General features: G+C 50.2%; 3 non-coding genes and 1 pseudogene across 3 annotated transcripts; 2 read left to right on the top strand and 2 right to left on the bottom strand.

Annotated features, from left to right (window-relative positions):
- The window catches only part of LOC120375680, a 1,085,709-nt pseudogene that overhangs the window by 203,665 nt on the left and 865,872 nt on the right, over positions 1-16,172 (bottom strand).
- TRNAN-GUU lies at positions 499-572 on the top strand. Its single transcript has one exon. It is a non-coding gene; the product is annotated as a tRNA-Asn (tRNA).
- On the bottom strand, positions 1,337-1,408 carry TRNAM-CAU. Its single transcript has one exon. It is a non-coding gene; the product is annotated as a tRNA-Met (tRNA).
- Positions 11,253-11,325, top strand: TRNAR-CCU. The gene has a single exon. It is a non-coding gene; the product is annotated as a tRNA-Arg (tRNA).

Raw genomic sequence — 16,172 nt, 5'->3', positions numbered from 1 at the left:
CTGCTGTCCCTGGTGTGGAAAAACAGAGGCAGAGGCAGTTTTGAATCTCTTCAAATTGTTGTTAGTGCTGCAGTTGCTCACCCTAAGCTTATGCCGTTAGATCTCTTTCACGGTGTATTTTAGTCCTGAGGTAAAAGGTGTGTTATTAGGGAGTGAGGTAGCAAACGTTAGTTGCAGAGGTGGTGCATGTGCCACAGAAGTCGTGTGCCCCCCCTGCCCCCGCTCCCGTCCCAGAGTCCAGTATTTCTATAAACCCACCCACTGACCTGTGACTAACAATCTCGCTCTGCTAACTCTTCCAGCAAAACAGGCCAAAGAAAGTGTATGCAAGCGCTGTACCACAGCCCCGTTGCTCCTTTCGGTTCCTTCCCACGGAACTTTCGCTCCATACCAGGTCCAGTTCCTTGCTGTTGCTTGTCTATCCACTGCATGCATGTGCTAGACCGTACCCTGAGCTGTTGCCCGGCTTTTGTGCTCAATACAGCCTTGCCCCTCCGTGTCTCTGTGGCGCAATGGGTCAGCGCGTTCGGCTGTTAACCGAAAGGATGGTGGTTCGAGCCCACCCAGGGACAACGCTAAGCCTGTGCTGCTTCCTTGCTTCCCCGAGGCCTGTGGGGGAGCCTCAAAGGTCCCATTTTGCTGCCTCTTGGCCTCAGTGCTTTCAGCTGGTGGTCCAAAGAGCGGGCTGGATGCCATTCAGAAACCCATCTGCCAGCAGCCGTGCCGGAGGCTCAGGCTTAATCCTCAAGGCCGAGCACAAAAACTTTCAGCCGGGAACATTTCGCTCCCTTCCCGCCCCCGCCCAAGCGGCAAGGGAGAAGCGGAGGAGACATGCCGGCTCAAAGACACCTCCCTCCCACTTCCCTGTATGCTGTGCAAAGCTCTTGGCCTGCCTCATGCCTCATCAGGAAAGCACGGCCATGCAGCCCAAGCCTGAGTCACGTCCGCAGCCTGGCCCGCCCCGGCTGACGGCCGCGCAGAGCCACGCGAGTCAATGGCAGGTCCAGTCCGGAGCCTCGGCTCTTTCCCCTGACAGCCACACACACAGCGCTGCCTAGCGCCCCCAGAGCCTCCCTCGTGTTCTCCCGCAGCAGCCGCCTGCCGGGGTGGTGGGAAAAGGGGACTAGGAAGCACTGCAGCCTCATTCCAGGACAGGAGGCCCTCACCACGCCTAGGCCTGCCTCTTGCCTTCAGCCCAGGCAGCCAGAGGTGCCAGGGAGCTCCCTGGCAGGCCGCTTTGCCTCAGCCACCTCTTGCCTCATGGCCTAGGCTCTTGGTGCTCTGCTGGTCACCGGCTCGCTTGAAGGCCCAGAGGGAAAAGAAACAAGCGCACGCGTAGCAGAGGATGGTTTCGATCCATCGACCTCTGGGTTATGGGCCCAGCACGCTCCCGCTGCGCCACTCTGCTGCTTCTTCGCACCCTCCCCCTGCCACCTAGCCGCCACTATCCGGATTAGTGCCTTACGCGCTCTCGTGCTGGCAGGCAGATGCGCAGGCTGCTAGGCAGCTGCCCTGGTCACAGGATTTTACAGCTTCTACAGGGTAAAAGGGATCTATTTGGGGTTTGGACCCCATTGGGAGCTGGGTAGCTGAGTGCCGGAGATGGGAGCACTTCTTAAACAGTTTTCAGTTAAGCTTTCAAGCTTGTGGGGGACGAGGTTCAGCCTTGGATCCGTGTCTGCAGCAGGCAAGCGCCTCTGGCTCAATCGCCCCCCCCGCTGTATTAGCAGACTAAAACCCGGAGCAAAGCGCACGCCTTGCAAAGGAACCGGAGCCGGGATCTCGAACAAAAGTCAACTTTTTATTAAGATGACGTTCAAAGAAAAAAAAAAGTGTACAGTACAGAGTTTCGGCATAGAAGTTTCTGGTGCTCAGGGAACAACGTACAGCTTACCCGAGGGATGCAAAATTCAGTTTAAGATCGGGTGGCATAAGGAATACATAATCTACAATAGCCCTGACTGGGGGGTAAAAGGTTAACGTACAGATACTGAGTTAGGAGGGTATGTTGTCCATATGAGGGCTACGTTCGCGTGTGGAATATAACGAGCGGTTACGACGATGAGGATGGATTGACCCGCGTTTGGTGAGTTTTAACGTTCGGTGTTTTGGAATCTTTGCCACAATCTAGTTGAAGCAGGGTCAGTATGAAGTCTACCCTGCCATCTGTTGGTGATGTGTTGTCAAGGCCTTTTGGGGCTGATGTCATTTGCATGGTTACACCCACCCCGGATTGCATGATGGGAGTGCTTGTCCAAACGGTCATTTCAGCTGCTGCGATATCCCTAGTCTCTTTGTTATTGGGGCAGGAGTAATCCAGTGTATTTTCCTGTTGATTTTGGATCAAGGACAGAGTAACTGTACCTGGCATTTGAGGCCTGAGAGCGTCACCCTCTCCTGAAAAGTACTCACCATTTAGGGGTATGGGTTCCTAACGGCCGCTCGTGGAGGGAGGTAGAAATGGATGTTTGTTGGTGTCTTGCAGGTGCTGCTGATGTAGTGCTGCAGTTGCTCACCCTAAGCTTATGCCCTTAGATCTCTTTCACGGTGTATTTTAGTCCTGAGGTAAAAGGTGTGTTGTTAGGGAGTGAGGTAGCAAACGTTAGTTGCAGAGGTGGTGCATGTGCCACAGAAGTCGTGTGCCCCCCCCCCTGCCCCCGTCCAAGAGTCCAGTATTTCCATAAACCCACCCACTGACCTGTGACTAACAATCTCGCTCTGCTAACTCTTCCAGCAAAACTTTTCTACCAGGTTCTTATGCAGCGGTATATTTCTACCAACTTTAGCTTTTAAGTACCATGAAAGACAACCTGTTTAAGTATAACTAAAATTCCTGCTTCTGCATTGAAGATTTTCAGTGTATGCTATAACACATTATTTAAAAAAGAATAATAATTAATTCTATTTTTAAACTAAAGAGAAGAAAACCATAAAATATGTGTTTAGAGATTGCTAAAGAATCCCATGGTGCAAAACACAAATATTGATTTTCAATCTCTTTTAATTTGCTATTGTTTGGAACCCATGTGTCTTGTCTAAAGATTTTTATGTTGGTTTGGGTGAGTTCTGAAATCAAGAACTGCTAAGTACCGTTCTACTGTTCTTGATTCATGTCACCAGGATTACTACACTTAATTACTCTTGCCCTAATAAGAAAGAGTTTGGAGATCCCACAGCAGCCAAAATCACCATTTGGACAAGCACCCCCATCATGCAATGCGGGGTGGGTGTGACCATGCACATCAGCAACTAAATGCCTTTGCATCACATCACCAACAGATGGCAGGGTAGAGTTCATTCTGACCCTGCTTACACCCTCCCCCCCAGCCAAGAATTGGTGGTCCTGATACATCACACTCCCTGTTATACCAACTCATTGGTATTGAATGCTGAAGTTATGGCTAGCAACAGTAGCCACCCATCTCTGCCCTGTAGCATCCAGCTTAGCCCTTGTTAACACAGAAGTCAGTGGATTGTTCTCTGTCCATAGCTGAAACTGAGCACCAGACAAGTAGTCTGGAAATTTCTCAGTCATGGCCCATTTCAAGGCCAAGAACTGCAGCTGGTGGATGGGATAGCGAGTTTCGCTATCACACAGTCCTCAGCTGGCAAAGGCCACAGATTTACATTTACCTTCCACTTCCTGGTAGGAGAGTGCTCCCAGACCCTCCAAACTGGCATCAGCATGCATGATAAACCGTTCGTTTGGGTCAGCAAGGACTAGGACTGGCACATGAATCAGGCAAATAATGATTTCCCGTAAAGCCCTGTCACATCTCTCATCCCGCCATGTCCCCAATGGAGAGGAGAGGAGCCCCTCCCCTGTCCCAGGCCAGGCACACCAGATCTGTGTGGGGAGGTGTCCATGATCCAACCCAGGCGTGCTGGAGCTGCTGGGGAGAGAAGATCCTCCCTCAGCCCAAGCCCACCAGAGTTGATGTTGCAGTGGGGGAGAGGTATCTCTCATCTGGTTTTTAGATGCTCTGATGAGAGGGAGCAGGAGAAAGATTTTTCTTCTCCTTGCATTTCAAACCCTTCACCCCCCCAACCACTTTCTGCTCTAGCCTGATCTCTCTCTCATGTCTCCAGGGCCGTCATTAGCCATAGGCAGCTGCCTAGGGCACCACTAGGTCTGGGGGCACCGCTCTGCTGGGAGTCTGGACAGATGGGAAGCAGTGGAGCATGTAAGAGCAGGGCTGCTGGGTCCTAGAGAGAGCCGAATGCAGCACAGTCTGAGGGAGGGGATTGGCTGCTGGGGTCTCTGGGAAGGGGCGGGGGTTGGGGTTGGGGGAAGGAGCTCACCTGTGAGTGTGACTCTTTCCCCCCGGCTGAGGTGAGGTGAGGCAGGCTCTGCAGCTCTGGAACCAGTGTCCTTTGTTGTCCCCCATAACATCCATTCTTCTCCCCCCCTGCCCCATGGAGCACCCCCTCCTTTCTCCCTCCTCCTCAGGAGGATCCCTCTCTCTCTCCTCCCTCCCCTCCGTCAGGGCTGGGTTGGGTGAGGTGCTGGGGGGTAGGTGGGGGGAGGAGGCTGGCTGGCTGCCTGCTGAGGAATGACAGTGAAAGTAACTCACTTCCTGGGCAGTGAGCCAGGATTGGAATGTCACACAGGGCTGGGCTGGGGTTAGCCAGATGTGTGAAAACTCAGGACAGGGGGTTGGGATAGGGTGAGCAGATATCCCTATTTTATAGGGCCAGGCCCAATTTTGGGGTCTTTTTCTTATATAGGCTCCTTTTACCCCCACCCCACCCCTGTCCTGATTTTTCACACTTGCTGTCTGGTCACTCTGGGTGGGGGTAATTGGTGCCTATATAAGACAAAGCCCCAAATATCGGGACTGGCCCTATAAAATCAGGACATCTGGATCTGGTCAACCTAGCTGGGGAGCGTGTCTCCCCCGGGCTGGCAGCTGCCACCGATCCACCTCATCCGGGGGGAGCTGTACAGGGCAGGATGAGCTGCTGTGGCTCCATGGGTGACCTGTCCCTGAGATCAGATGCTGGGCTAACTTCACCATGGTCCATAAGGCTGGTGGTGGTGCCCATTGGTGTGTGATTGGACCTGAGGGTTTGCTGCTGCTGTTGCCACTCTGCACCCCAAGAGGTGGATTTTGGGGTCTACTGCAGCTGTTGGACCAGCAGTATGAAAGCAGTACTGTGTTGCCATTTAGATTGTCATTTAACAACTTTGTTTGCCAAAAATTCTTGCTAACAATCCTGAATCCAATTTCAATATTTAAAAAAAAAAAAAGTCAATCTCTTAGCCAAAAACAGAAAATTAAGTTGTTGACAATTATTAGTGACAGGTTTGGTTTGAGGCAGGGAGTAGGCCAGTTTTCATCAGAGAAACAAAAAATGTTGACTGACTTTCCTATAGCCTGTTACTCCTGATAAGAGCCCTCCAACAACTGTAATATGCTCATCTCCTTACTGGTGTATAGAGCAGGGGTCGGCAACCTACGGCACACGTCCCAAAGGTGGCAGGTGAGCTGATTTTTGATGGTACGCAGCGGCAGGCTGAGTGGCTCAGCCCATCACTGCTCTGGGGTTCCGGCTGCTGCCCTATTGCCAGCTGGGATACCGGCCGCCGGCCCCACTCAGCACCTGCTGGTGGCCTGGGGACCCCCAAGGAACCCCAGGCTGGCAGAGGGCTGAGCAGGTCGGCTGAACCACTCAACCTGCTGTCAGCCTGGGGTTCCATTCACTCAGCCGGCAGCGGGCTGAGTGGGCTGGTGGCGGGCTGAGCAGGGTCGGTGGAGGGTTGAGTGTCTCAGTCTGCTGCCAGTCTGGGGTGCCGGCAGCACTCAGCCTGCTGCTACTCCGGGGTTCCGGCTGCCGGCCCCTTGCCAGTCAGGAGCCCAGCCGCCGGCCCCAATCTGCCTCCTGCCAGCCTGGGTGAGCAGAATCCCAGGCTGGTAGCAGGCTGAGGGGGGTTGGCGGCCGGGATCCTGGCTGGCAGGAGTTGGTGGTCAGAACCCCAGACCAGCAGCAGGCTGAGCAGGGCCTGGGATCCTTGTCTAGGGTTCCAGCCACCAGCCCCGCTCAGCCGCTGCCGGTCTGGGGTTCCATTTACTCAGCTGGCAGTGGCTTGAGCAGGACCTCAGATAATAACAATAGTTTATTTATATAATATAGAGATAGAGAGAGACCTTCTACAAACGTTAAAATGTATTACTGGCATGAGAAACTTTAAATTACAGTGAACTTGGCACACCACTTCTGAAAGGTTGCCGACCCCTGGTATAGACTCACCATATGTTGTACTAAGATTCTCCTGCTTTTTTTTTTCCTGTGAGTCAGTATAGCTTTTGCCAGCCCAGAAGTTGGGCAGCCAATGTTTTACATTTTCACAATGTTTTCTCCAACTTTCATAAAGTAAATACATAGTTAATAGGAGTTAAAAAGGCCAGGAACACTTCCTTGTGAAGAATCTCTACAGCAGATCATGCTAGAGCTGTGAAAATGTCAGTTTTTGATGGAACTTTAGAGGCAGTGATTTATCATGTATTTTATCATGTGAATGTGCTGCTGTTGCTAATGTCTTTCCAAACAAAATAAGGCAAAATAGGACTTCTGTAACATTTCTGTGCTACCTTAATCTAGATGAGATGATTCTGTGCTGACTTCATTTTGGTCACTTTGTGCTTTACCTAGCAGTAAAACTAGGGTTATATTTTCCCACTGTTTGGAGACCCAGCTTATTAAACTGATTTTGCAGCCAAAAAAGCCAGAAAGATTGCTTTTAATTAAAAACAAATCTTTGTTTCAATACCTCTTCATATAAATTTCCAATAAAATTTTGACAAATTAAAAAAATTATATTATTTGCATCATTCTGTCAAATCAGAATTTTTTCTATAGTGCTACTTCTTTAGTGCCAGTGCATCAGCATTACAGTGTGCTTCATTAAGTTAAACTGGTTTTAATAACGTGAATGTGGCAAGTTTTCCAATACTGTATGCTTATATTTGTGTTGCTAAGAGCAGATCAGGCACAGGGGCACCAGTTTAATAATCTCGCCTAGGGCACCATAAATCCTAAGGACGGCCCTGCATGCCTCAATTCTCTTTTTCCTGGCCTTGTTCCAGAGCCCTCACAGCCCAATTCTCTGCCCTAACATTGAGCCCTCTACTGCACCCTGAACCTCTCATTCCAACCCCACCCCAAAGCCTGCACCCCCTAGCCAGTGCTCTCATCCCCCTGCACTCCAACTCTCTGTCCCATGTAGCCTGATTTAGGGTATACTAATAATATTAATTTGGAAAATATGATGAAAATGTAATTTATTAGCTTACATTTAATTTAATTTAATTGAGTTATAAAGTTACAGTTGCATTACTGCTATTCAAAAGATACATATGGCATTATATGCAACAAAGTTTTGGTTAATATACTCACACCCTTCCTTGATAACCTGGTGGTAAGAGACACAGGACCAGCCTTGCAGTTCAGGTTTTCAATTCTTGAGTGAAAGATGCAGTGCTTTGAAAAAGCTAATGTTACTTAGGGTTTACTTGACTAGGTTAAACTTAAAATCAAATCCTAATAAACAAAGAATAAAAACTTAGGGAAACCGAGCTTAGCCGAGTTACTTTGAAACTTAAAGTTTAAGAACAAGTACAGCCTACTGATAGTAGATAGAGAGTGGAGGAAGTAAGTCAGAATGACAGAGTGATGTGCTCTAGCGAGGTGGGTTACCTCTTTTATAGGGCACAAGCGCCGGAAATCCTTCCTCCTATGCCCAAATTTCATTACTTACCCACAAAACATTAGGGTACGCTTACTTCATAGGCTAGTATGTTTGTGCGTGTTGATGACATGTACATATGCACATAGGTTCCCTTGTGGTGTACCTGTTAATTCTGTGGGTACAACACTGAAAAACCCCTTATGCCATTCTCCATTGTCGATTGGTCTAGGTAAAGGTCTTAGACAGGCGTGGGTACTTCTCTATTTAAGTAACAAGATAAAGGTCAATTTTCCTTTCTGAGTAAAAGGTCACACTATAGAGAGGCTCACTTTGCCTTAGCTTAACATACAGGATATGGCCTGTAGGTCCTCATAAGTCATGTGCCCCAACCCCCTAATCATTTTGATTGCCCTGTGCTGGACTCTCTCCAGTTTGTCCACGTCCCTTCTCATGTGGGTCCCAACCCCAAAAGTACTCACATTTCACCCCAATGGCCCCAAAATGTACATAGGGTGCTGCCATGGTCAAGTCGCCCTTGAGCCTGCTGGCAGAGAACAAGGTGAAAATTAGCCAGGACGTCGCTCAGTCAATTCCCTCTGCTCCCAGCAGGTGGTATCGGAAAGCTCCAAGATGGCTCACTTCCCTTTCTCGCATCAGCTTCAGGCCCCAGGGTTACAAATGCACAAACCAGTTGGGATTCTCCCCTGGGCTCAGGGTGTGGGGCTGCTCTGAGGCGATGGACTTGCACACTTGGGATATTAGTACAAAGATACAATTTCAATTTCTCATAGAGAAAACTGAGGGCAAATTATATTTGGTAAAAATCTTATTTAGTGAAAGGAAAGCTGCTGTGACAGCCTGGTTACTGGGGTGCAAAACACTTTCCTCCTGGGAGAAACAAGAAGTTAGAATTAGAAATTTACATCATTTGTTCCAATGTTAGCACAGGTTTAATTTTGCTTCTGTGTAGGTTTGTTTCAGGCTGTGACTCTTTGGGTTTATTGGGTTGTTTTGTTTTTTTAAGTTGGAATGGAGCTTTTAATTGACATTTTCTGGATTCGAATGGCTGACCTGCAACACCAGTTTTGACATAGTTCTGCATATTTTATACAGATTTGGCCAGTATTCAAGGATTCGATTCCTTTATAGGAGGTTTTAGTGGTCAGGCTTATTTATTTTATGTTATTTTATCATCCTGCTGTAGCACACCTTTTTGATAAAATGTTGAAATTATTAATTTATGGTATTTGTTAGTTTTTATTTTTAAAAACAAAGTTTTTCTTAGTGTTTGGGTTTTAAATTAAGCATTGTTTTTGGTTTCAATTTTTTATTTTGGCTTTGGTTATTGATGGGCTCTTTAAAAACTTTGTATTTAATACTAACATTTGGACAGATTTAGATTATTTAAAGTAAACCCTGTTTACTATTTTATTTTAATAAAGGTTGTATTGCTCTAAACCCTGGCCAGGGGGAGAGGAGATGAGCCTGGCCTTTAACTGGGAAGGAGCAGAGGCATGGGAGGCATGGCCCCCGTGAAGGGTGGGGCCAGGTGATGGGGGGGCACAGCCCCTCCAATTTTTTTTGTCTAGCCCACCTCAGTCCCCCACCAAACGAGAAGACTCTGATGCCACCTGCTGGTCACTGGGTGTCACTGCTGCTCCATGGGAAACATGCTCTGTGCATTACCGTGACTGGTCCGTGCGTGTCACTGCTCCTAGAAGGCAGATACACACTGTGCATTATGCCACTGGGTGTCACTGCTGCGCCAAGGGAGACATAAGAACGGCCAGGTTGGTTCAGACGCAAAGTCCATCTAGCCCAGTATCCTCCTGTCTTCTGACAGCGGCCAGTGCCAGGTGCCCCAGAGGGAATGAACAGAGCAGGGAATCATCAAGTGATCCATCCCCTGCCACCCATTCCCAGCTTCTGGCAAACAGAGGCTACAGGCACCATCCCTGCCCACCCTGGCTAATAGCCCTTGATGGACTTGTCCTCTGTTCATTTATCTAGTTCTTTTTTTGAACCCTGTTATACTCTTGGCCTTCACAACAGCCTCTGGCAAGGAGTTCCACAGGTTGACTATGCAACTGCCCAGAGTTTAGCCCACCCCACCCCGGTTGTATATGGAAAAGAGGATGAGGGCCGTCCTGCCTCACTCTGTTCCTGCCATTTTGGGTCAACAAATAAGTCACATGGGAAAGACAGCTCCCGTCTCCCATCCTTATAGATCAGGGGGGCCAACTAGGGGGAGAAGCCCAGCTCAAAATCAGGTACCTGACTCAGGTAAAGGTGCTGCTGCTGCCCCAGAACAAAGAAGGCTCAAAGGACCTGCTAAAGCCTGAGATTGAACCAGGGACCTTTAGATCTTCAGTCTAACGCTCTCCCAACTGAGCTACTTTGGCAGCTGTGTGGCAGCATTTTGGCCTGTTGCTTCTCTGCCTGGGAGGTTTTTGCAGCAGTTGCACACAAAAAGGACGTCATTGTGAGCGGCCCATGAAGACAAGACTCGCTTTTGCCTGCCTTGCTCAGCTTGACTTGCTGCCTCACCCTGTTCCTGCCCTAGTGCCCGGGTTGACCTGGTGGTGGAAGGGGACTGGGGGCCAGTGGTGCGGGGAGGAAGTTGAGCTGGACCCTGAGCTAGACTAGACCCTGGCGGTGAGAGTCTGGCCACCACTTGCCCCCCACCCCCCGCCCTGTTGTCCTGGCTTCCCCCACTGGGTATCATTTCGGGAGGGAAGTGGGGCTTCTGCCTCCCCTCCCCGATTTTCACACCGCAGAGGAGTGCGAACAGGAAAACGAACGGCTGCTCCACACCCCCACGGGAGGAACCCGGCGCCCTTAGCTGCTCCCCTTGCTCCCCCCCCAGCTGTGCTACTGAGTGGAAGCGTCCTGTGCCCATAACACAGAGATCGATCAATCAAAACCCTCTTCTGCCAGCACCGGGCCTCCTTCTTCTTACACTGGGCCTGCAAGCGAGGGGGCGGCTGGCACAGCACCAAGAGTCTAACCTGTGAGGCAGGAGGCGGCTGATGCCCGCAGCCTGCTGGGGAGCTCCCAGAAGTTATTAATGGACAGAGACTCCTCAATGCCCTTAGTAACAAGGGTTTGGGGGTCACCAAGGCCAGTAAGGGGGTCACTATGTCGGCCTTATAACCCTGGGTGTCAGGTCGCTGTGCAGCTTTGATCTAGAGCTCGGATCCCAACAACCAACCAGCAGCCCACAGCCTCCCCCTGGGTCTGCCCCATCTGGTTACTTCTTACAGGCCGACCTTACCCCCTTCCAGCCCCGGATTCACCCCCTAATCATCCTACTGCCGCTCAGAGCCACAGACGTGGAGGTGCTGAAGGAGGGAGGGGTGACTCTAGGGTGGGGTTCTTCTCTAAAGATGGCTGGCAGAAAGGTGGTGCTCAGCTCTGTCAGCCACCTGCCCAGTTGCCTCGCTGCCGGGGGATGCAGACGTTTCTGTAAGGCGATTAATTGGTGTATTTGACTTCTGATTGAATGTGAGGAATGTGCAATCCTGAGAGGGAATTTCCATCCTTCTTTTTACTGCTCTTCAGGGCCCCAGTGGCCTAATGGATAAGGCATTGGCTTCCTAAGCCAGAGATTGTGGGTTCAAGTCCCATCTGGGGTGAAAAACTCCTTTCTTCTTGTACATTGCAAAGAAGCCTTGGTGCTATTTTCACCAAGGAAGCTGGGAGACGTTTGAACCCAAAGTACTGGATCTTGGGAGCAATCACCCAGAAACGGTATCTTCCACTTGACAAATGCTTTCTAGACCCATCAGTAGCAAACAGTTAATACTAGTGTTTGTCTGAGAATAGAAGGAAGGGGAGTGTTTACTCCGACACCTCAGCGAGTGAAACAGACAGAAAGAGCAAGGCTGTCCTGAAAGAGAATGGATCTGTCTGGAGACAAAGCAGAACCTGAGAATGAGCAACAGTGTGAAAAGAAGAACTTCAAATGTGTGTTAGGTGTTAGTTAGGTTGGTCTGACAAATTTCAAGAAAATACCAATGCTCGTAGACTGATGCGGACACTGGCTGCTTCTGATCTTTTACTGAGAGGTCATTGAGAAATATTTTCCTTAACTATGATATGGAATATTGGGTGGGCTATGAAGGTACCATTCCTCCTGCTTTCGCCCTTGGAGACAACATGGCTACATGGCATGCGGCCAACGCTCACCTTCCAGTCAACTGCTAGAGAAGACAACACAGACAGGGATGGCAGCAGGGCAGCCTGGATCTCCATGGAGACGGTGGGACCAGGTCTCATCAACAGGGAGGTGGTCACCCCACCATGCACAAGGCTGAGCCAGCAAGTGTGGCATGTGCTTCACTGTGTCCCTACTCACTGCACATGGTGGTGGAGGGCTGTCCTGCCTGGCTGATGTCAGCATCTCTCTGTGAGGTCACCACCTCCCCACCACCGTTGACCAATAGTCTGAGGTCCTGCAAAAGGCCTTTGTGATGTCACTGCCACACCCCTCCCTTGCTGTGCCAATGTCCTGCCCCTGGCCAGGCACTTTGGAGGTTTGAGCTACTCCCTGTGGATCACCCCACTCAAGGAGCGTTCGTTCTAGGAAGCAAGCTGGCTAGACAGGAAAACATCAGACGCTGCTCCCAATGCTGCACTCAGTTATTCAGAAATTAGTCGACTTTATGGCCAGAAGAGACGATTAGAGCATCTAATCTGACCCCCTGCATATCACCGGCCTCCTGTATGACACAAGCCGGCTTCCAGAAAGGCATCTAGCCTTCATTAAATGACATCAGGAGATGGCGAATCCACCACTTTCCTTGGTAGCTTATTCCTGTGGTGAATCATGCTCGCTGTTGAATATTTGTGCCTTAGATGTAATATGAATTTGTCTCTTTTCACCTTCCAGCCATTTGCTCTTGTTATGCCTTTCTCTGCTGGATTAAAGAGCCCTTTAATACCCAATATTTTCTCTCCATTAAGGCACTTCAACACTTCATTGATGTCACCTGCCAATCTTCTTTTGATAAGCTAAACAGGTTGAGCTCATTCAATAGCTCACTAAAAGGCATTTTTCTCCAGCCCTCAGAACATTTGGTGGCTCTTTGCTGCCCCAGCTCCAATTTCACAACATCTTTTTCAAATGAGGACACCAGAACTGGAGGCAGTATTCCAGTATCAGTCTCACTGATACCGTGTCACCTCCTGTGACGTTATTGACATAATCTGTAACTGTACAGATCACTGTTGCGACCACTGTTCTATATTTGCAGCCAATATTGTAGAAAGGTTGTTGTGTAAGGGGTCTACGGAGAGGTTCTGATTGGCTGATTCTAATGATGCTATCTCTAGATGTGTATCATTTTTGTAGCTGACGTTATGAATATTGGCTGTATGCTGCTCGTATTTCAAACTTGTGCTCTGCTTCCGGGGAACACCCCAGACAAGTTGGTGTCAGTTCTGTCTAGCCTGTTTGATGGGTCATTAAGGAACATCAGCTGTACAATTGACCCATTGAGAGAAGGCAGATATGGCTCCCTGGCATGCCAAACCCCCGCTGAAGGCCACTCACAGACCAGCATTCGTTCTGCGGCCAGCATCACAAGGTGGTTGGAAAGCAGGGCCAGCCCCCGAGTGGGGCCTCTGACCGTTCCCACTCAAGGGGCTCCTTTTGGCGGTGGGGCAGGAGATATTTCCCCCAAGAGGCTTTTTCCCAGCTGCTGAGAAGCACAGAAGTACCCGGTGTGTTTGCTCTTGCGGTGAAAGGGGTTTATACATTTAGGCGGCCTGGCTAGCTCAGCTGGCAGCACCTCTGGCTCTTACTCTGAAGGTTGAAGTTACAATTCCCTGTTTGGGTGCTTGGGGCTCCTCTTCAACAACACAACACACAGTCTGCTTAAGCCCCCACCCAGTAACCTGGGGAAACTAACCCTGGCCACTGGGTGCCTCTAAGAGGCGATACTTTCCCCACTCACAACCACTGAGTGTAGAAAAGAAACTTTAAGAAAAAGGAGGAAAATCACCTTGTATTAACTTGGGAAAACACCACAATCAGGATTCATAACACAACACTATGAGCAAAACACCCACCCCACAGTGCGCTGGGCAGTGGCCTTTTGCCTCGGGCTCCTAAATCCAGACACCAGAAGCTCTGTGGATGTGCCCCTCCCTTCACTGCACCTCACCCACAGCTGCTGGCCTGGGTCAGTGAAAACCCAGAGTTCACCTCTCACCTCCCGGGGGGAAAGCCCCTTTCTCCCTCCGCTGTCTGGCCACATTGCCGGCCACTTGCCGTTCCCCCCTGTCACCGCTCTGCTGGGCACCCTCTCTGCTCTGGGACATCTTGTGGTCCCACCAGGAGCGGAACAGGCTCCCTAAGAGCAGGGCCACCCAGAGGATTCGGGGGCCTGGGGCAAAGCGGGGGAGCGGACATAAAAAAGGCGCCACTCGCTGCGGCGCTTGTACTCACTGGGCGGCATCCAAGTCTTCAGTGGCAGCGGGTCCTTCACTCGCTCTGCGTCTTCGGCAGCACTGAAGGACCGGCCACTGAACTGCCACCGAAGACCCGGACCGCTGCCGGATGAATACAAATTAAAAAGGCGCCTCTAGCCAGGGAAGGGATTCTCGGCCAGGGCTCGCGGGGCCCCTGTGGGGCCAGGGGGTTGGGGCAAATTGCCCCACTTGGCCCCCCCCGGGCAGCCCTGCCTAAAATTAGTGGCCACCCGAGCCTGAACAGTAGCCCCACCCCTTCTACTCGAGGCAACGCCCCTGCCCCCCCTTCTCCCCAAGGCCCCGCTCCTGCGCTGCCTCATCCCTCAAGACCCCTCCTCCCGCTCACTGCTCTCCGTCCCCTCCCCACCCTCACTCACCATTACAAAGTGGCAAGGCAGAGCCCTCCCATTTTTTAAAGTCCTAGGGTGTTGTTCCCCCCTGTTCAAGCACCCCTGGGGCCCTGCACTTCACTGTCCCAAAGCAGGACTAATGCTTAGAGCTGGTTATCAGCTATTTCAGATCTGTTGGTCTGCAGCAAGACTCTCCATTGAGTCTTAATCAGCTCTGTTATTACACAGGGAAGAACAAAAGGGTCAAATGGGGCCTGGAACCCTTAAGATGAAACCACCCCACCGAATACACCACTTGTCGCTATCTGCTCTCAACCCCACTGAGAATGTTTTGGGGTCACTCCTTGCCTTTATCAACCTAGGGGTCTCAGAAAAGCCTTATGAATAGGTGCTCCAGTGGCGCAATTGGTTAGCGCACAGTACTTATAGAGCAGTGCTGAGAGGAGATATGCTGAGATTATGAGTTTAAGCCTCACCTAGAGCACTGGTTGTCATTAACCAAGTGACATCACCCCCTCATTTGGCCCTGTGAAATGTAGAATTCCAGCCCTGGGGACACTGAAAAGGGGCGGAGTCAAAAATGCCCCCTTCACTTATTACCTCCTCTCTAGAGCACAGGTGAGAATCTACAATCCTTTCTTGCCCCTGTGCCAGGATCCCTCAAGCACAGCCTGGAGTCCTGCCCCTGGCGTCTGTACTGTTGACAAAGACTAAGTGACAGGGACAAAACACTCAAATCCCGCCTGGTGCAGGGAGCCAGGTTTGCTCTTCAAATTCTGTCGTTGGTACATTTCCAGGCCTGGGAATGTCCCACAACAGCATTGAATGGGAAGCTGCCTGCAGAACAGTTACACTGCACAGAGCTCCTGTGGAGGATGGGCGGGAATTAGTAACATTTTGAGGATCATTTGGGAAATGAGCCTTTAGTGACAAGGTTTGTCTCTGTTCATATTTCACCTTCAGGTGTTATGTTGAGGGATCTTTAGTATATTTTTGTGAGGTTAATAACTATCTCCTCAACTTTATTTACTCAACTTAAAAATTGGTGTCACTTGATTTTTGCATCTCCCTGTGAAAATGCAACTGACACGTGTGGCTTTCTACAGGGGGTCATGATGTTAAAGTTGAGGAATTCAGTCTCTGTACTTGTGGGGTCAGGTTGCTTTTTTACAGCTGCCTCACTGCCAGGCACACCGGGTTGTTAGCTGCACTCACGGTCCTTGCCAGGGGCCCCTGCTGAACCCTGGGCGGCTGCACTGCGGTGCTGGGGTGACTCTGCAGGGGGAGAAGCTGCTGTGGAGCAATGTAGAGCAGGTGCAGGAAGGAGACGGGGTCACTATTCACATTCTGAACTGTACAATTTTCCAAATTTGGGAATAGATTCATAGATTCATAGACTTAAGGGCAGAAGGGATCATTATGATCATCAAGTCTGACCTCCTGCACAATGCAGGCCACAGAATCTCACTCACCCACTCCTGTAACAAACCCCTAATCTATGTCTGAGTTATTGAAGTCCTCAAATTGTGGCTTAAAGACCTCAAGGTGAAGGGAATCCTCCAGCAAGTGACCTGTGCCCCATGACGCAGAGGAAGTCGAATGTCCGAGAACAATTCTAGGGGAAGGTGAACGCAGAGCAATGACACTGGAGATGCCCA

This window comes from Mauremys reevesii, linkage group 12 (genome assembly GCF_016161935.1).
Source record: "Mauremys reevesii isolate NIE-2019 linkage group 12, ASM1616193v1, whole genome shotgun sequence".
In the NCBI taxonomy this organism is placed as follows: domain Eukaryota; kingdom Metazoa; phylum Chordata; order Testudines; family Geoemydidae; genus Mauremys; species Mauremys reevesii.
The sequence above is the reverse complement of the archived record's forward strand: the minus strand, read 5'-3'. Positions and strand labels throughout refer to the sequence as shown.